The sequence below is a fragment of the Ambystoma mexicanum genome, chromosome 10 (genome assembly GCF_040938575.1).
Source record: "Ambystoma mexicanum isolate Mex_15411 chromosome 10, UKY_AmexF1_1, whole genome shotgun sequence".
NCBI classification, from domain to species: Eukaryota; Metazoa; Chordata; class Amphibia; order Caudata; family Ambystomatidae; genus Ambystoma; species Ambystoma mexicanum.
In genome coordinates this window covers 1091208077-1091228520 of record NC_090932.1, presented here as the reverse complement: position 1 = coordinate 1091228520, position 20444 = coordinate 1091208077, and positions in this window count along the sequence as shown.

The following is a 20444-nucleotide window of genomic DNA, read 5'->3' as shown; positions in this document are numbered from 1 at the left end:
GGGTGATAAGCAGAAAAAAAGTGTGCTTTATGTTTAATAGAAGCCCTATATGTTCAAATAGCTCATTGACAAAATGCGGCCCATTATTGGATCTCAGCACCTCACACACACACCACCTCAGGAAAACTTCACACACTAAAAACTTTGCTGTGCAAGTGGCATCAGGCTGTGTACACGGACTTGCATCAATCTACCTAGAGAAAGGACACACCACCACTAATAGATACTTATATCCATTACATGTCTGCAGCATATCGACATAGTCAATATGTAAATGCTGAAACAGATCATTCCTCTAATCGTTCTCAGTGTATGCCCAGCAGTAAACCTTTGACACACGATGCAGTTCACCATAAATAGTGCAATGTGTTCCAACAAATTATAGATGAAGCAGTCTTCTGCGATTGTAGCAGCAAGACTCGCTCTAGTTAAATGAACGAGTTAATACAGCTTTTCAAGCAATAAAGTTACTGGCATCACTGACTTTCCAGTGCTGTCCTGTCGCCATAATGCTTCCATGGGGGATAAAGAACACCCCCTTTGTTTCCATAATTATTGCTCTTTCTGTGGCGCACTTCCTTGAATCTCTATTAATTGGGTTATCAACAACTTATCAAACCCCTCTTGCACTAACATTGTTGTAACTACATTTTCTTTAATACTCTCAGTGTCAAAACTCAAACTTTCTGGGGAATATGCAACCCTTTTGGCTTCTTCGTCTGTGTCTTTGTTCTCGCAAGAGATCAAATCTGTTTGCTTAGTATGCTCTGCACATTTAGTGATCGCTATGGCCACTGGGAGTTGTAGTGCCTTAATGAGCCTAGCCAATAAGGATGCATGCTGCCTTGGAGAGCCATCTACGCCGAGGTAGCCCCTCCTTTTCCAACATGACAATACTGCATGTACAGTTGACGTCACGTAAGCAGAGTCACTTTACACCGTCACTTCCTGCCCTTCATGTTTCTCAAGTGCGACAATAAGTGCTACTAATTCTGCTGCTTGCACAGAAAAATTAAATGGTAGCCGTGCACTCGCCACTACTTCAAATTCTCCATTTAACCCGTGCCTTATCAGTGCGGCACCTGAATTCCTTTCCCCACTAGTCTGATCAATTTTCAAAGAACCATCAATAAAGAGGATCTCTCCTCCCGCTAAAGGTTTCTCTTTCACACGGGGTATATGATCATACAATTCAACATAATTAAACAGTCATGCACATGATCGCCTTCTTCTACTGGCTCAGCCATAAATGTGGCAGGGTTCACTATTTTACCATTTTAATCGCTGAGTTAGGAAACATTACCTCATAAACTGAAGCTCTTTCGGATGTCAATATGCTTGTGGGTTTCTCTAAAATGGCAAACAGAGCATGCTCCACAAAGAGGTTCATAAAGCAGCCTATGACAATACTTGAGACCTCTCGATCGCGAACATGGCAGCTGCCAAAGATTGTTCACAAGGGAAGTGTCCCCTCATAACTGGGTCTAAAATTCCACTGTAATATGCCAAAGGTTTGTACCCCAATGTGGTTCTCTGTGTAAGCACTGCTGTCATGACAGTCCCATTTGTGTGTGAAAACAAATAAAGTTCCTCAGCATAATTGGGAATTCCGAAAACAGGAGCGGTACAATAGCTTTTCTCAACTCTTCAAATCCTTCCTCCATTTCTTTAGTCCATTCTAGTTTTGTTTTACCAACTTGTGCTTTCTTTAATGCTGTAAGAAGTGGCCTCGTATATGTGCTATAATCAAACACCCAGGCTCTGACATAGTTGCATAAACCTAAAAACGGTTGCATATGTCTCTCTGTGTTTGGTTTTGAGGTTTTCATACTTGCCTCAGCTCTCTCAGGTGTCACTTTCTTTCCTTCAGGCAAAATCAACTGAACTATACATAACACCTCTTCTTGGCAATATTGTAGCTTCTCCTTGTCTATTTTATCTCCCTTGTCTGCTAGAAAAGTCATCAACTGAACAGAATCTTGTCTGCACTCATCTTCTGTGGTGCTGCAAATCAAGATGTCATCTATGTATTGTATCACCGCACTTTTGAGATCAATATAACCTAGAACCATCTGTAGGACTCTGTTAAAGATTGATGGGGACTCACAATACCCTCGAGGCAGCTTAGTATGTTTCAGTCTTTTTTGGCGAAATGTAAATGAAGTCAAGTCTTCTGAGTCCTTGTGCAACAGGATTGAGAAAAACAATTTTTTCAAATTGATCACTGTAAAATATCGGGCTTCCAACGGGATACTGCATAATATTGTCACCCGATTAGGAACTAAAGGAAACTCTGCAACTACAATCTGGTTAAGAGGTCTCATATCCTGGATAAAGCTCCATGACTCCCCTTTAGATGTCTTTATTAGATATGTCGTGGTATTACACAATGATTCTGATGGCACCAGAATCCCCTGATTCATCAGCGCTGAAATAGTCTGAAATATACCCTCATCAACTTCTCGAGACATGGGGTACTGCTTTGCTCAAGATAAAATCACTCCTGGATTAGGCTTTATTTTAACCTCTGCTATGCCCTTCAATAAACCTAAGTCATAAGTGCCTGTGATTCATAAGGCTCTTGGCACCTTTTCAAGATCCTCCTGAAAAAATGCTGGTCTCTGCTGCATTATTACCATTCGCTGTGGGACTTCCCTTTCCTCTATCCTTATCCAGTATGTAATACTCATGAAGAACACCACTTCATCATCACTTCAGTCTTCCCCGAAAATATCATCATCAGTTATGTCAGTCAATCTGTACCCTTCCTCAAGAGCTATCACTGTTCTCCATGGTCTACCCTCATTGTCAGTTCCTTCGAGCATTGCCATTTCCCTTCATACTATGCTTGCTTCCAACTCTATAAGAGTAGCTTGTCTACCTTTCTCATCCATAGGTATTTGTGGTTGAAACAGAAACTCATCAGGTATTCTCACAATATTTCCCACTACGCCAGGTAGCCATTTCAGTAAAGTCTCACTCCATATAGAAAAATCTCTGGATCTACCAGACTGCCCTGCAGAGCCACTCGTCCTGTAAATGCCAGTATGAACTCTCCCACATTTAAATAGTGTAATCCTGGAGTGGAGCACACTATTCCTTGATCAGTAAATTAAAACGTCATGTTAAGTTTCGTCATTAAGGAGTCGATTCATGGAATTAATGTGCGCCGAAAATTCCTGCGCAGAGGTGCCAAAACGTGCAAATCGCAGGAAAAGTGCAAAAATCGCAGTACAAGTGCGAAAATCGCAGGACAACCAGTGCACAGCGATTCATGGAAGTCCGTGCGCGAGAAAAACATTGGATGTGCGCTAAAAATGTGCGCCGCGCACACCGGCGCACAGGTCATCCAACAGCGTGCGCCACGGCCACTGCGAAATCGCACATAGCGCGGCGCACATCACAAAAGTAGACGGAACACGGGGCGTAACACTCGGAATGGGGAACAACGCGTGAAAATATGGGCGTCACGGGGGAAGTACAGGAGGCAAGTGCGCGGAACGCCCACACGCTCGCCTACAACCCGTATTCATGGAATCGAATAGGGCAAACCAGCGCACGGTCAAAGACGCGCACAGGGCCAAACAAGTACGCCACAAGAAAGCAGGCGGTAGCGCCCCTGCGACTGAAAAAAATGTGCGCCAAAATGTGCGCTAACAAAAAGCACCCATATACAGCCATGATGAATCGGCCATACAGTGGCCCTCTAGGACAAATGAGGTGCAAAGGGGCCCCGACAAACACGGACACCCGCTGTGTGAAAAATAGCGTGTGCGCGTGTTCCTGGGTGCGCGGGAAGTTCCACATGCGATTAGCCTGGGTACGTGTACTTCGGGGTGCGCGGGAAGTTCCACACATGATTGGCCTGGGTAGGTGGGGGTGCGTGGGAAGTTCCACACGCGATTGGCCTGGGTACGTGTACTACGGGGTGCGCGGGAAGTTCCACACGCGATTGGCCAGGCTAGGTGGGGGTGCGGGGGAAGTTCCACACGCGATTGGCCTGGGTACGTGTATTCTGATGTGCGTGGAAGATTCACACGTGATTTCTGCAGGGTACGTGTATTTCGGTGGTGCCGAGGAATGCTGCACGTGATTTGGCCATGTGGGTCTCCCCAGGTGTTCCCTCTACACCCTCCACGGCCCCTGCAGGCAGCCCACACCACAGGGTACTACCCTGCACCCCTGCCCATGTCCCACAGGCAACCCATCCACCATGGCCATGCCCACCAGCCAACCCACATGTCACCTTGCACTAGTGATCACTAACACATGTCTCCCACCACCCCCACCCCCCAGCCAACAGGGGCACCCTCCACCAGGCCCCCACTCATGTCTACCACCACCCCCACCCACCAGCCAACAGGGCCAGCCTCCACCAGGCCCCCACTCATGTCCCCTATTACCCCCACCCCCCAGCAATGCAGGGGCAGCCTCCACCAGGCCCCCACTCATGTCTCCCACCACCCCCACCCCCCAGCAGTGCAGGGGCAGCCTCCACCAGGCCCCCACTCATGTCTCCCACCACCCCCACCCCCTAGCTACCAGGGGCAGCCTCCACCAGGCCCCCACTCATGTCTACCACCACCCCCACCCCCACCCCCCAGCCACCAGGGGCAGCCTCCACCAGGCCCCCATCATGTCTCCCACCACCCCCACACCCCAGCCACCAGGGGCAGCATCCACCAGGCCCCCTCCAATGTCTACCACCACCCCCACCCCCCAGCCACCAGGGGCAGCCTCCACCAAGCCCCACCCATGTCCAACTCATGTCTCCCACCACCCTCACCCCCAGCCACCAGGGGCAGCCTCCACCAAGCCCCCACTCATGTCTCCCACCACCCCCACCCCCCAGCAGTGCAGAGGCAGCCTCCACCAGGCCCCCACTCATGTCTCCCACCACCCCCACTGCCCAGCAGTGCAGGGGCAGCCTCCACCAGGCCCCCACCCATGTCTACCACCACACCCACCCCCAGCCACCAGGGGCAGCCTCCACCAAGTCCCCACTCATGTCTCCCACCACCCCACCCCCTGCAGTGCAGGGGCAGCCTCCACCAGGCCCTCACTCATGTCCCCTATTACCCCCACTCCCCAGCAGTGCAGGGGCAGCCTCCACCAGGCCCCCACCCATGTCTACCACCACCCTCACCCCCCAGCCACCAGGGGCAGCCTCCACCAGGCCCCTACTCATGTCTACCACCACCCCCACCCCCCAGCCACCAGGGGCAGCCTCCACCAGGCCCCCACTCATGTCCCCTATTACCCCCACCCCCCAGCAGTGCAGGGGCAGCCTCCACCAGGCCCCCACTCATGTCTCCCACCACCCCCACCCCCCAGCCACCAGGGGCAGCCTCCACCAGGCCCCCATCCATGTCTACCACCACCCCCACCCCCCAGCCACCAGGGGCAGCCTCCACCAAGCCCCCACTCATGTCCAACTCATGTCTCCCACCACCCTCACCCCCCAGCCACCAGGGGCAGCCTCCACCAAGCCCCCAACCATGTCTCCCACCACCCCCACCCCCAGCAGTGCAGGGGCAGCCTCCACCAGGCCCCCACTCATGTCTCCCACCACCCCCACCCCCCAGCCACCAGGGGCAGCCTCAACCAGGCCCCCACTCATGTCTCCCACCACCCCCACCCCCCAGCAGTGCAGGGGCACCCTCCACCAGGCCCCCACTCATGTCTCCCACCACCCCCAGCCCCCAGCCACCAGGGGCAGCCTCCACCAAGCCCCCACTCATGTCCAACTCATGTCTCCCACCACCCTCACCCCCAGCCACCAGGGGCAGCCTCCACCAAGCCCCCACTCATGTCTCCCACCACCGCCACACCCCAGCAGTGCAGGGGCAGCCTCCACCAGGCCCCCACTCATGTCTCCCACCACACCCACCCCCCAGCCACCAGGGGAAGCCTCCACCAGGCCCCCACTCATGTCTCCTACCACCCCCACCCCCCAGCAGTGCAGGGGCAGCCTCCACCAGGCCCCCACTCATGTCTCCCACCACCCCCACCCCCCAGCCACCAGGGGCAGCCTCCACCAGGCCCCCACCCATGTCTCCCCCCACCCCCACCCCCCAGCCACCAGGGGCACCCTCCACCAGGCCCCCACTCATGTCCACCACCACCCCCACCCCCCAGCCACCAAGGGCAGCCTGCACCAGGCCCCCACTCATGTCCCCCATTACCCCCACCTCCCAGCAGTGCAGGGGCAGCTTCCACCAGGCCCCCACTCATGTCTCCCACCACCCCCACCCCCCAGCAGTGCAGGGGCAGCCTCCACCAGGCCCCCACTCATGTCTCCCACCACCCCCACCCCCCAGCCACCAGGGGCAGCCTCCACCAGGCCCCCACCCATGTCTACCACCACCCCCACCCCCCAGCCACCAGGGGCACCCTCCACCAGGCCCCCACTCATGTCTACCACCACCCCCACCCCCCAGCCACCAGGGGCAGCCTCCACCAGGCCCCCACTCATGTCCCCTATTACCCCCACCCCCCAGCAGTGCAGGGGCAGCCTCCACCAGGCCCCCACTCATGTCTCCCACCACCCCCACCCCCCAGCAGTGCAGGGGCAGCCTCCACCAAGCCCCCACTCATGTCTACCACCACCCCCACCCCCCAGCCACCAGGGGCAGCCTCCACCAGACCCCCACTCATTTCTCCCACCACCCCCACCCCCCAGCAGTGCAGGGGCAGCCTCCACCAGGCCCCCACTCATGTCTACCACCACCCCCACCCCCCAGCCACCAGGGGCAGCCTCCACCAAGCCCCCACTCATGACTCCCACCACCCCCACCCCCCAGCAGTGCAGGGGCAGCCTCCACCAGGCCCCCACTCATGTCTCCCACCACCCCCACTCCCCAGCAGTGCAGGGGCAGCCTCCACCAGGCCCCCACCCATGTCTACCACCACCCCACCCCCCAGCCACCAGGGGTACCCTCCACCAGGCCCCCACTCATGTCTACCACCACCCCCACCCCCCAGCCACCAGGGGCAGCCTCCACCAGGCCCCCACTCATGTCCCCTATTACCCCCACCCCCCAGCACTGCAGGGGCAGCCTCCACCAGGCCCCCACTCATGTCTCCAACCACCCCCACGCCCCAGGCGTGCGATTTGCCTGGGTATGTGTACCTCGGGGTGTGCGGGAAGTTCCACACGCGATTAGCCTGGGTACATGTACTTCGGGGTGCGCGTGAACTTCCACACGCGAATAGCCTGGGTACGTGTACTACGGGGTGCGCGGGAAGTTCCACACGCGATTGGCCTGGGTATGTGTACCTCGGGGTGCGCGGGACGTTCCACACGCGATTAGCCTGGGTACGTGTACTTCGGGGTGTGCGTGAACTTCCACACGCGATTAGCCTGGGTACGTGTACTACGGGGTGCGCGGGAAGTTCCACACGTGATTGGCCTGGGTATGTGTACCTCAGGGTGCGCGGGAAGTTCCACACGCGATTAGCCTGGGTACGTGTACTTCGGGGCGCGCGTGAACTTCCACACGCAATTTTCACTCCCAGAACCAGCCTTTTTGGGATGCCTGATGACCAGGTGTATGGGAGGTACAGGTTTCCCCCACACATAATACTGGACCTGGTCAGTGAGTGGGAGGATGACCTCACATCACCCACCCTGTGCTCCCAAGCACTCAGCCCCCTGGAGAAGGTCCTCAATGTACTGCACTTCTTGGCCACAGGATCATTTCAGCGGACAAGTGCCATAGTGGGTGGGGTGTCACAGGCCACGCAGTCACGCTGCCTACACCAGGTCTTGAACATCATCACTGCACGCCCATCAGTCCGTAGGCACATATACATGCCCAGGACACCTGCAGAAAGGCAGGCTGCCACCCTCGATTTCTACGGTGTGGCACAATTCCCAAAAGTGCTAGGTGCCATTGACTGCACCCATGTGGCACTACGTCCCCCCAGGGCATCTGAGCACATCTATAGGAACCGCAAGCACTGGCATTCCATCAACGTGCAGGTAGTATGTAATGCTAAGGGAATCATCACCTCAGTATATGCCAACTATCCAGGGTCCACCCACGACAGCTTCATTTACCGAATTTCTACCCTAATCCGGGACCTAGAAGCTGGGCGGCATGGCGATACATGGCTGCTTGGTGAGTATGAATGCCACTGCACATGCATGCATGTCAGATGCAGAGTTATGTCACTACCCCACTAATGATACCCATCACCTCCTCACCAGGGGTCAGTGCCTACCCTCTGAGCACCCACATGATGACGCCAATTCGGAACCCCATCACGCCTCCAGAGGTAAGATACAACACAGCCCATATTGCAACCCGGGGCATAGTGGAGTGCACATTCGGAGTGCTCAAGTCACGCTTTCGCTACCTTGACCGTTCTGGCGGGCAGCTATTATATGCGCCCCCAGTAGTGTGCAGGATCATAGTGGCAGCATGTGTCCTGCACAATGTTGCAACACGCCGGGGCCTGGCCGTGGACATGGTGGTGCCCCCACATCCCCAACCACATGCACGCCCGCATCGCATGGGAGGGGAGAGGGCACGGGGGGAGGCAGCCCGTACGCAGCTGGTGGCTAATTACTTCACATAGAAATCACACCCCAGTGGAGTGCACACAGGACTGGCACATACCATCTGATAAGCAATGATGACTCGACCTGACAATTAAGACGAACAAAGGGACTGTCAACTGTCAGAACCATAGCAGCCTGAGATTGTTCATGTGGAAGTGTCACACTGTGTTCATCCCTACCTACACAAACACCACCAATGCAGTGTCATGAAAAGACACTTCCATGCTGCAGAAATGAATACCCACTTGCAAAATACTACATGAAACAGTGCCATGTCACCCACCCCCTCCCCGGCACGGCCACACAACACACCATGGCATGTCATGCAATGTGAGAGGAAAGAAATTAATCCCCACAACATGCCCCAAGTGTCACCAGCTACGGTGTCCCTAATGGAAACATGTCCCCACATGAAATGCTCACAGTAATGCAGGACCTACAACCCACATTACCAAATACTTACCAAGAATACCAATCACCTACACAACCTCAGACCTACCTTAAACATGACATTACAGACTTAAAAATTAGCTAGCCTCACCACCTGATGATGACAGCCCTCCGAACACTTGCAAGTATACAGTGTTAGCGCCACGCAAGAGTGTAGGTGCACTGCTTACAACATGGACTCCAGTTCCAAGGTGGATCGCATTGTGAAGACATGAGGAATGGACCTGCAAATATGGAGGATGAGATGGATGCAGAGGCACATATCAATACACCACGCAGTGTACAATACAACAACAATATGCACTATGAATGTATACACAGTATTGACTACAGACTGCCCACACAGCTCATGGGAGTCCAATGTCACCATGTACGTCAATGTCACTTGGGCACACCCTTTGCAAGCCCATGGAAACGGGAAGCAGGAGGGGTGTGTGTGACAAAAACCCAAGCATCTGAACCAAATCCATGACAAGCCTGCATGTGCCCAGCCACAATGCAGCGTATGCCCACGGACGGGAGCCACACAAGGCAACACACTGTCCCCAAAAATAAATAAATAAATAAATAAATAAAATCAAAAATGGCCATTAATGGGCCCGGGGGGGTGGGGAGGCCACCCAGGAGGTCCGAGGACAGGGTGCACACCAAAACCCATCTGTGTGGATCTTGCGGAAAAAAAACACCTCCATGGGCTCATGGCCTACACGGCAACCCTATTGTGGGAGTATCACTGCTGTCGCTATCCTCACCCTCTGCAGCTGCATCCGGAGGTGGTGGCGCTATGGGAGGCAGCCCACGCAAAGCCCTAGTCTGTTCCTCCATGGCTGCAAGCATGCGGGTGTGGTAGGTCTCGTTCTGGAGGATGAGTGTGCGGAGGTCCCCATGCAACAACTCACGGGATGCCCGGACCTCCGCCTCCTTGCTGTGCCGGCACTGCCTGAGGCTGCAGGACTGCATTCCCCCTCTGATCTGCTGGTCCAGGAGTGTGACCCTGCATCCGTAACCACCAAAGGCGTACCTGCCAACACTGACATCCCCATTGAGGGTTCTAACCCTGGTGCAGGTGGGTCAGACAGAACAGAATCCCTCCCAGGAACACTCACCTGCGACGGCAAGTAGGTCTCATCATCCGAATCAACACCTGAGTACAGCTCGGGGGAGGTGCAGCCAGAGACACCCCTTGAGAGCACGACCTGCAGCAGTTGTGGGTTCTCACCCACCACCACACCACGTCCCTCACTGGTGGTCGGTCGGCCCTCAGACCCCTCCTGGGTCTGCACCATCTCCACAACCCCAGCAGTATCAGGTGTGTCTTCCCCTGCAAAGACATAAAAGTAAACAAATGGAAACAGGCATTAGCACTATGGCACACAATGAGGGCTGAGAGGCTACAGAAACAGTACTTGATTGACACATGTCCCACATGACTAAAACACTCCCATGCATGCACCGTCACTGCGTGTGATGGGGAGGCAGATGGCACACATTGATGACACCAAGATGGAAGATGAACACATTTGCTGCATGCTGCCTAGCAGTGGCATCACACATTGGCCAGTGATTGGCAGGTCAAATACACATGCCATCACACAGATGGCATGTACCCTAGCCATGAAGTGAAGAGGGAGATGAGGTCACCAATTGTTCATTCAGTCCAGTTTGTTCATATGATTGATTATTTTCATTGTAATGGTTCAAATGTTTAACATGCAGCTGCCAGTCAAAAATGGACCTATAGCACAGGGACATGTCCAAACTAATCATGTCCATGAAACTGAGCCAGTCCACTGTACCATAGCCATGTCAGACATGTGACAATAGGACTGAGAAATCCCGAGTAAAAGTGGTGGTATGCAAACAATCTGCCTGAATAAACAGAGGTAAATAAGCAACAGTGTAGTGGCAAGATGACACTCCAAGGGCAACTGGCGTGGTGTTGGGCTGGATGTCTAATGTTGGCCGAAGGGATACTGCTATACCCAAATGCTGTTGCCAAGAATGTTTAGGAAGAGGCACATGGGTGAGCCGAACCACTCAGGCACACACACCCTCCCCTGGCACCCAAACAGAAGCCCTCCCACACACACCATGCACATGGATGACACACACATGCATGTGCACTCACCAGACAATGCCTCGTAATCTGCCACTTCTCCCACGCCTTGGATCTGTTCCCCCGTGACGTAGGTCCCAGCAACCTGCTCATGTGGAGTGAGTTCTATGTCGTCTGCTGGAGACCCACCTCCAGTCACTAGAGTTGCGGCATGACTTGAGGCCAGCTTATTCTTTGCCCTGCGCTTCAGGTCATTCCAGCGCTTGTAGCATTCATTAGCTGTGCGCCTCACGATTCCAAGGGCACTTATGATGTCCGCAATGGTCTGCCAGTGTGCCTGACGTTGTGCAGGTGTGGTCTTGGATCCTGCAACAATCACCATTTCGCGGTCATGTGCGGACACATACTCTACAAGTGCATTCAGTTCGGCCTCATTGAAGCTGGGCTTCCTTGACGGGCCGGACTGTGTAGCCGTGTCTGGGGCATCAGCCTCTACTGGACGAGCACTCTTCCTCTTCCGCTTGGAAGGTGGTGGGGATCCGGAGTGTCCTGCGCCGCTCTGGACACTAGGGGCAGGAGCGTGGGATTGCACACTCAGCATGGGAGTTGGTGCAGGCATTATCTCAAGTGTGATGGTGTCAGGGGGAATGTCAGCATGATGGACTTGGACCGACACTGTCCTGGATGGGTGTGTGAGAGGTGGAGTGGATGGAGCCGCAGCTGCCCCTGCAGCCTCCCCAGCCTGCCTACGCGGGGCAGCAGATGACCTAGCTGCCCCTGATCCACGTGGCCTGATGACACCAACGTGCACCGGCGCATGTGGCCTAGACCTGCTGACCTGGAAGTCAGCCATGGAGTCACCCTGTGCCAGGTCTGGTTCCACAGTGGGCTGGTCCAACAAGGGCTGAGCATGGATGGTGTCAGCTACGTTATCCTTAACCAGGCGGGGGGGCATGGGTGTCCCTGACTGGTCCTCCACACATGGGGGGGCTAGGGGCACCCTGCAAGTCACGGCCAAGTCCCCTACCGGATCCACCACGGCCACCACTTTGGGCTTGGCCACCTTTGCCACCCTTACGGCTTGTTCGCCTCCCAGCCATGGCACTGATGTTATTGTGCGTATGGGAGTCGCTGTGAACTATTGTCCTGGGCAATTGGGGGTCAAAGGGGTTGGGTACCAAATGGTTATCGTACCCTAGTGCTCTAGCAAGGCTGTATGTCACCCCTGGGGAAAGATGACGGGTCACGCAACGCACAGGCACCCCAAAAAAGGGAATTAAGGGGCACACAACCCCTCCTAGACCACGTGGTGTGGAAAAATAAACCTGCACTACACTGTGGCACCCAGAAGCACAAGAATGAACATATGCATGTCAGACGCAGCCTAGAATGACCTCTGAAGGGGTATGCGACACACAGGGCAGGCCTGGTGGAGGCTGCCCCTGGTGGCTGGGGGGTGGGGGTGGGGGTGGTGAGAGACATGAGTGGGGGCATGGTGGAATCTGCCCCTGGTGGCTGGGGGATGGGGGTGGTGGTAGACATGAGTGGGGGCCTGGTGGAGGGTGCCCCTGACTGCTGGGGGGTAGGGAGTGGTGGGAGACATGGGTGGGGGCCTGGTGGAGGCTGCCCCTGACTGCTGGGGGATCGGGGTGGTGGTAGACATGAGAGGGGGCCTGGTGGAGGGTGCCCCTGACTGCTGGGGGGTAGGGGCTGGTGGGAGACATGGGTGGGGGCCTGGTGGAGGCTGCCCCTGACTGCTGGGGGGTAGGGGGTGGTGGGAGACATGGGTGGGGGCCTGGTGGAGGCTGCCCCTGACTGCTGGGGGGTAGGGGGTGGTGGGAGACATGGGTGGGGGCCTGGTGGAGGCTGCCCCTGCACTGCTGGGGGGTGGGGGTGCAGGGGGACATGTGTGGGGGCCTGGTGGAGGCTGTCCCTGGTGGCTGGTGGCTGGGGGGTGGGGGTGGTTGTAGACATGAGGGGGGGCCTGGTGGAGGGTGCCCCTGACTGCTGGGGGGTAGGGGTGGTGGGAGACATGGGTGGGGGCCTGGTGGAGGCTGCCCCTGCACTGCTGGGGGGTGGGGGTGGTGAGAGACATGAGTGGGGGCCTGGTGGAATCTGCCCCTGGTGGCTGGGGGATGGGGGTGGTGGTAGACATGAGAGGGGGCCTGGTGGAGGGTGCCCCTGACTGCCGGGGGGTAGGGGGTGGTGGGAGACATGGGTGGGGGCCTGGTGGAGGCTGCCCCTGCACAGCTGGGGGGTGGGGGTGGTGAGAGACATGAGTGGGGGCCTGGTGGAATCTGCCCCTGGTGGCTGGGGGATGGGGGTGGTGGTAGACATGAGTGGGGGCCTGGTGGAGGGTGCCCCTGACTGCTGGGGGGTAGGGGTGGTGGGAGACATGGGTGGGGGCCTGGTGGAGGCTGCCCCTGCACTGCTGGGGGGTGGGGGTGCAGGGGGACATGAGTGGGGGCCTGGTGGAGGCTGCCCCTGGTGGCTGGGGGGTAGGGGTGGTGGTAGACATGAGTGGGGGCCTGGTGGAGGCTGCCCCTGCACTGCTGGGGGGTAGGGGTGCAGGGGGACATGAGTGGGGGCCTGCTGGAGGCTGCCCCTGCACTGCTGGGTGGTGGGGTGCAGGGGGACATGAGTGGGGGCCTGGTGGAGGCTGCCCCTGGTGGCTGGGGGGTGGGGGTGGGGGTGGTGTTAGACATGAGTGGGGGCCTGGTGGAGGCTGCCCCTGCACTGCTGGGGGTTGGGGGTGGTGGGAGACATGAGTGGGGGCCTGGTGGAATCTGCCCCTGGTGGCTGGGGGATGGGGTGGTGGTAGACATGAGTGGGGGCCTGGTGGAGGATGCCCCTGCACTGCTGGGGGGTGGGGGTGGTGGGAGACATGGGTGGGGGCCTGGTGGAGGCTGCCCCTGCACTGCTGGGGGGTGGGGGAGCAGGGGGACATGAGTGGGGGCCTGGAGGAGGCTGCCCCTGCACTGCTGGGTGGTGGGGGTGCAGGGGGACATGAGTGGGGACCTGGTGGAGTCTGCCCCTGATGGCTGGGGGGTTGGGGTGGTGGTAGACATGAGTGGGGGTCTGGTGGAGGCTGCCCCTGCACTGCTGGGGGGTGGGGGTGGTGGGAGACATGAGTGGGGGCCTGGTGGAATCTGCCCCTGGTGGCTGGGGGATGGGGGTGGTGGTAGACATGAGTGGGGGCCTGGTGGAGGGTGCCCCTGACTGCTGGGGGGTAGGGGGTGGTGGGAGACATGGGTGGGGGCTGGTGGACGCTGCCCCTGCACTGCTGGGGGGTGGGGGTGTAGGGGGACATGAGTGGGGGCCTGGTGGAATCTGCCCCTGGTGGCTGGGGGATGGGGGTGGTGGTAGACATGACTGGGGGCCTGGTGGAGGGTGCCCCTAACTGCTGGGGGGTAGGGGTGGTGGGAGACATGGGTGGGGGCCTGGTGGAGGGTGACCCTGCACTGCTGGGGGGTGGGGGTGGTGGGAGTCATGGGTGGGGGCCTGCTGGCAGGTGCCCCACAGTGCTGGGGGTGGGGGGGTGGGAGACATGAGTGGGGGGCTGGTGGAGGGTGACCATGCACTGCTGGGGGGTGGGGGTGCAGGGGGACATGAGTGGGGGCCTGGTGGAATCTGCCCCTGGTGGCTGGGGGATGGGGGTAGTGGTAGACATGTGTGGGGGCCTGGTGGAGGGTGGCCCTGACTGCTGGGGGGCAGGGGGTGGTGGGAGACATGGGTGGGGGCCTGGTGGAGGCTGCCCCTGCACTGCTGGGTGGTGGGGGTGCAGGGGGACATGAGTGGGGGCCGGGTGGAGGCTGCCCCTGCACTGCTGGGGGCTTGGGGTGGTGGGAGACATGAGTGGGGGCCTGGTGGAGGCTGCCCCTGGTGGCTGGGGGGTGGGGGTGGTGGTAGACATGGGTGGGGGCCTGGTGGAGGCTGCCCCTGCACTGCTGGGGGGTGGGGGTGCAGGGGGACATGAGTGGGGGCCTGGTGGAGGCTGCCCCTGCACTGCTGGGTGGTGGGGGTGCAGGGGGACATGAGTGGGTGCCTGGTGGAGGCTGCCCCTGGTGGCTGGGGCGTGGGGGTGGTGGTAGACATGAGTGGGTGCCTGTTGGAGGCTGCCCCTGGTGGCTGGGGGGTGGGGGTGGTGGTAGACATGGGTGGGGGCCTGGTGGAGGCTGCCCCTAGTGGCTGGGGGGTGGGGGTGGTGGGAGACATGAGTGGGGGCCTGGTGGAGGCTGCCCCTGCACTGCTGGGGGGTGGGGGTGCAGGGGGACATGAGTGGGGGCCTGGTGGAGGCTGCCCCTGCACTGCTGGGTGGTGGGGGTGCAGGGGGACATGAGTGGGGGCCTGGTGGAGGCTGCCCCTGGTGGCTGTGGGGTGGGGGTGGTGGGAGACATGAGTGGGGGCCTGGTGGAGGCTGCCCCTGCACTGCTGGGGGGTGGGGGTTATAGGGGACATGAGTGGGGGCCTGGTGAAGGCTGCCCCTGGTGGCTGGGGGGTAGGGTGGTGGTCGACATGAGTGGGGGCCTGGTGGAGGCTGCCCCTGCACTGCTGAGGGGTGGGGGTGCAGGGGGACATGGTGGGGGCCTGGTGGAGGCTGCCCCTGCACTGCTGGCTGGTGGGGGTGCAGGGGGACATGAGTGGGGGCCTGGTGGAGGCTGCCCCTGCACTGCTGGGGGGTGGGGGTGGTGGTAGACATGAGTGGGGGCCTGGTGGAGGCTGCCCCTGCACTGCTGGGGGGTGGGGTGGTGGGAGACATGAGTGGGGGCCTGGTGGAATCTGCCCCTGGTGGCTGGGGGATGGGGGTAGTGGTAGACATGAGTGGCGGCCTGGTGGAGGGTGCCCCTGACTGCTGGGGGGTAGGGGGTGGTGGGAGACATGGGTGGGGGCCTGGTGGAGGCTGCCCCTGACTGCTGGGGGGTAGGGGGTGGTGGGAGACATGGGTGGGGGCCTGGTGGAGGCTGCCCCTGCACTGCTGGGGGGTGAGGGTGCAGGGGGACATGAGTGGGGACCTGGTGGAGGCTGCCCCTGGTGGCTGGGGGGTGGGGGTGGTGGTAGACATGAGGGGGGGCCTGGTGGAGGGTGCCCCTGACTGCTGGGGGGTAGGGGGTGGTGGGAGACATGGGTGGGGGCCTGGTGGAGGCTGCCCCTGCACTGCTGGGGGTGGGGGTGGTGGGAGACATGAGTGGGGGCCTGGTGGAATCTGACCCTGGTGGCTGGGGGATGGGGGTGGTGGTAGACATGAGTGGGGGCCTGGTGGAGGGTGCCCCTGACTGCTGGGGGGTAGGGGGTGATGGGATACATGGGTGGGGGCCTGGTGGAGGCTGCCCCTGCACTGCTGGGGGATGGGGGTGCAGGGGGACATGAGTGGGGGCCTAGAGGAGGCTGCCCCTGGTGGCTGGGGGGTGGGGGTGGTGGTAGACATGAGTGGGGGCCTGGTGGAGGCTGCCCCTGCACTGCTGGGTGGTGGGGGTGCAGGGGGACATGAGTGGTGGCCTGGTGGAGGCTGCCCCTGGTGGCTGGGGGGTGGGGGTGGGGGTGGTGGTAGACATGAGTGGGGGCCTGGTGGAGGCTGCCCCTGCACTGCTGGGGGTGGGGGTGGTGGGAGACATGAGTGGGGGCCTGGTGGAATCTGCCCCTGGTGGCTGGGGGATGGGGGTGGTGGTAGACATGAGTGGGGGCATGGTGGAGGATGCCCCTGACTGCTGGGGGGTAGGGGGTGGTGGGAGACATGGGTGGGGGCCTGGTGGAGGGTGACCCTGCACTGCTGGGGGTGGGGGTGGTGGGAGACATGGGTGGGGGCCTGGTGGAGGCTGCCCCTGCACTGCTGGGGGGTGGGGGTGCCGGGGGACATGAGTGGGGGCCTGGTGGAATCTGCCCCTGGTGGCTGGGGGATGGGGGTGGTGGTAGACATGAGTGGGGGCCTGGTGGAGGGTGCCCCTGACTGCTGGGGGGTAGGGGGTGGTGGGAGACATGGGTGGGGGCCTGGTGGAGGCTGCCCCTCCACTGCTGGGGGTGGGGGTGCAGGGGGAAATGAGTGGGGGCCTGGTGGAATCTGCCCCTGGTGGCTGGGGGATGGGGGTGGTGGTAGACATGAGTGGGGGCCTGGCGGAGGGTGCCCCTGACTGCTGTGGGGTAGGGGGTGGTGGGAGACATGGGTGGGGGCCTGGTGGAGGGTGACCCTGCACTGCTGGACGCTGGGGGTGGTGGGAGACATGGGTGGGGGCCTGCTGGCAGGTGCCCCACAGTGCTGGGGTGTGGGGGGGGGGTGGGAGACATGGGTGGGGGCCTGGTGGAGGGTGACCCTGCACTGCTGGGGGGTGGGGGTACAGGGGGACATGAGTGGGGGCCTGGTGGAGGCTGCCCTGGTGGCTGGGGGGTGGGGATGGTGGTAGACATGAGTGGGGGCCTGGTGGAGGGTGCCCCTGACTGCTGGGGGGTAGGGAGTGGTGGGAGACATGGGTGGGGGCCTGGTGGAGGCTGCCCCTGCACTGCTGGGGAGTGGGGGTGCAGAGGGACATGAGTGGGGGCCTGGTGGAGGCTGCCCCTGGTGGCTGGGGGGCGGTGGTGGTAGACACGAGTGGGGGCCTGGTGGAGGCTGCCCCTGCACTGCTGGGGGGTAGGGAGCAGGGGGACATGAGTGGGGGCCTGGTGGAGGCTGCCGCTGCACTGCTGGATGGTGGGGGTGCAGGGGGACATGATTGGGGGCCTGGTGGAATCTGCCCCTCGTGGCTGGGGGATGGGGGTGGTGGTAGACATGAGTGGGGGCCTGGTGGAGGGTACCCCTGACTGCTGGGGGGTAGGGGGTGGTGGTAGACATGAGTGGGGGCCTGGTGGAGGCTGCCCCTGCACTGCTGGGGGGTGGGGGTAGTGGGAGACATGATTGGGGGACTGGTGGAATCTGCCCCTCGTGGCTGGGGGATGGGGGTGGTGGTAGACATGAGTGGGGGCCTGGTGGAGGGTACCCCTGACTGCTGGGGGGTAGGGGGTGGTGGGAGACATGGGTGGGGGCCTGGTGGAGGGTGACCCTGCACTGCTGGGGGGTGGGGGTGGTGGGAGACATGGGTGGGGGCCTGGTGGAGGCTGCCCCTGCACTGCTGGTGGGTGGGGTTGCAGGGGGACATGAGTGGGGGCCTGGTGGAATCTGCCCCTGGTGGCTGGGGGATGGGGGTGGTGGTAGACATGAGTGGGGGCCTGTTGGAGGGTGCCCCTGACTGCTGGGGGGTAGGGGGTGGTGGGAGTCATGGGTGGGGGCCTGGTGGAGGCTGCCCCTGCACTGCTGGGGGGTGGGGGTGCAGGGGGACATGAGTGGGGGCCTGGTGGAATCTGCCCCTGGTGGCTGGGGGATGGGGGTGGTGGTAGACATGAGTGGGGGCCTGGTGGAGGGTGCCCCTGACTGCTGGGGGGTAGGGGGTGGTGGGAGACATGGGTGGGGGCCTGGTGGAGGGTGACCCTGCACTGCTGGACGCTGGGGGTGGTGGGAGACATGGGTGGGGGCCTGCTGGCAGGTGCCCCACAGTGCTGGGGGGTGGGGGGGTGGGAGACCTGGGTGGGGGCCTAGTGGAGGGTGACCCTGCACTGCTGGGGGGTGGGGGTGCAGGGGGACATGAGTGGGGGCCTGGTGGAATCTGCCCCTGGTGGCTGGGGGAGGGGGGTGGTGGTAGACATGAGTGGGGGCCTGGTGGAGGCTGCCCCTGCACTGCTGGGGGGTGGGGGTGCAGGGGGACATGAGTGGGGGCCTGGTGGAGGCTGCCCCTGGTGGCTGGGGGTGGGGGTGGTGGTAGACATGAACGGGGGCCTGGTGGAGGCTGCCCCTGCACTGCTGGGGGGTGGGGGTTCAGGGGGACATGAGTGGGGGCCTGGAGGAGGCTGCCCCTGCACTGCTGGGTGGTGGGGGTTCAGGGGGACATGAGTGGGGGCCTGGTGGAGGCTGCCACTGGTGGCCGGGGGGTGGGGGTGGTGGTAGACATGAGTGGGGGCCTGGTGGAGGCTGCCCCTGCACTGCTGGGGGGTGGGGGTGGTGGGAGACATGAGTGGGGGCTTGGTGGAATCTGCCTCTGGTGGCTGGGGGATGAGGGTGGTGGTAGACATTGAGTAGGGGCCTGGTGGAGGGTGCCCCTGACTGCTGGGGTAGGGGGTGGTGGGAGACATGGGTGGGGGCCTGGTGGAGGGTGACCCTGCACTGCTGGGGGGTGGGGGTGGTGGGAGACATGGGTGGGGGCCTGGTGGAGGCTGCCCCTGCACTGTTGGGGGGTGGGGGTGCAGGGGGACATGAGTGGGGGCCTGGTGGAATCTGCCCCTGGTGGCTGGGGGATGGGGGTGGTGGTAGACATGAGTGGGGGCCTGGTGGGGGGTGCCCCTGACTGCTGGGGGTAGGGGGTGGTGGGAGTCATGGGTGGGGGCCTGGTGGAGGCTGCCCCTGCACTGCTGGGGGATGGGGGTGCAGGGGGACATGAGTGGGGCCTGGTGGAATCTGCCCCTGGTGGCTGGGGGATGGGGGTGGTGGTAGACATGAGTGGGGGCCTGGTGGAGGCTGCCCCTGCACTGCTGGGGGGTGGGGGTGCAGGGGGACATGAGTGGGGGCCTGGTGGAGGCTGCCCCTGCACCGCTGGGTGGTGGGGATGCAGGGGGACATGAGTGGGGGCCTGGTGGAGGCTGCCCCTGCACTGCTGGGGGTGGGAGACATGGGTGGGGGCCTGCTGGCAGGTGCCCCACAGTGCTGGGGGGTGGGGGGGTGGGAGACATGGGTGGGGGCCTGGTGGAGGGTGACCCTGCACTGCTGGGGGGTGGGGGCGCAGGGGGACATGAGTGGGGGACTGGTGGAATCTGCCCCTGGTGGCTGGGGGATGGGGGTGGTGGTAGACATGAGTGGGGGCCTGGTGGAGGCTGCCCCTGCACTGCTGGGGGGTGGGGGTGCAGGGGGACATGAGTGGGGGCCTGGTGGAGGCTGCCCCTGCTCTGCTGGGTGGTGGGGATGCAGGGGGACATGAGTGGGGGCCTCGTGGAGGCTGCCCCTGCACTGCTGGGGGTTGGGGGTGGTGGGAGACATGAGTGGGGGCCTGGTGGAGGCTGCCCCTGGTGGCCGGGGGGTGGGGGTGGTGGTAGACATGGGTGGGGGCCTGGTGGAGGCTGCCCCTGCACTGCTGGGGGGTGAGGGTGGTGGGAGACATGCATTGTTGATCAGTAGTGCAAGGTGACATGTGGGTTGGCTGGGGGGCATGCCCATGGTGGATGGGCTGCCTGCGGGACATGGGCAGGGGTGCAGGGTAGTCCCCTGTGGTGTGGGCTGCCTGCAGGGGCCGTGGAGGTTGTAGAGCGAACACCTGGGAGGACCCACACGGCCAATTCACGTGTAGTACTCCCCAGAACTCC